Source organism: Eurypyga helias, unplaced genomic scaffold (genome assembly GCF_000690775.1).
Source record: "Eurypyga helias isolate BGI_N326 unplaced genomic scaffold, ASM69077v1 scaffold33334, whole genome shotgun sequence".
NCBI lineage: Eukaryota > Metazoa > Chordata > Aves > Eurypygiformes > Eurypygidae > Eurypyga > Eurypyga helias.
Window position 1 is genome coordinate 26,348 of NW_010248902.1, and position 802 is coordinate 27,149.

General features: G+C 55.4%; 1 protein-coding gene across 2 annotated transcripts in view; it reads right to left on the reverse strand.

The window, feature by feature from the left end:
* BMP4 (bone morphogenetic protein 4) overlaps nucleotides 1-802 on the reverse strand; it is a 2,491-nt gene that overhangs the window by 1,209 nt on the left and 480 nt on the right. The gene's annotated exons all lie outside the window — the stretch shown is intronic.

Below are 802 nucleotides of genomic sequence, written 5' to 3' on the forward strand. Positions count from 1 at the left end.
AAAAACAAGAGCACGTCAGCCTCAGGGCACCCAGACACAGCCCCCAGCACGCACCCACGTTTCACCTGCCCAGCAGCCACCACCGGCGCCTCTCCGCTCGCCTGAGCATCCCTCCCAGACAGACCCGGAGCGGCTCCTGCTCCGGCGCCGCTCGCTCTTTCTCCGCGTGCCTGTGTCGGGCACGGGTCACCCCTTCCCGTCTCACTTCCCCTTTCAGGGAGGCTTTTCCCCTTTTGTATTCCCCTCCGAGTCTCCCCAAAAATCATCTCCCCGGCGAGGTGCGGCACAAGGGAGCACAGAAGTGCCTTGTTACGGGGCACAGGGGCAGGGGGAGAAAGAGAAGCAAATTCCAACGCCGTAATGATGCGGCTGGATTAATAATTCAGATTTACTTTGGAAAAGAAACATCCGCTAGGAAACATTTGGATCAGATTACAAGGGCCTATTGAATAAACCTTATAAACACACAGCTGTAAGTATTAAATTCGAGTAGGGGTTTTTTGGATTTTTTTTTTTTTTTAAGAGCAAAACCAGGCAGCGATCGCTTTGATAGTTCAAAAGAAACACACCAGGGGCGAGATCCCGCCCTCACTTTACTCCCGCATCCGATCCAGAGCCGTTAAATCCACGCGAGCCCAGGGAGCGACCCCGAGGCAGAGGCACCCGAGGCAACCCGCTGTTGTCAACAGAAGCGAAAGCACCTCAAAATACGGTCAAGCCGGGGTTAAGCACAGGATGCTGGAAAAAACACAGAGCAGCACGCCTGGCACCCACACGCAGCAGGCTTGGGAGGGGGGGGTTG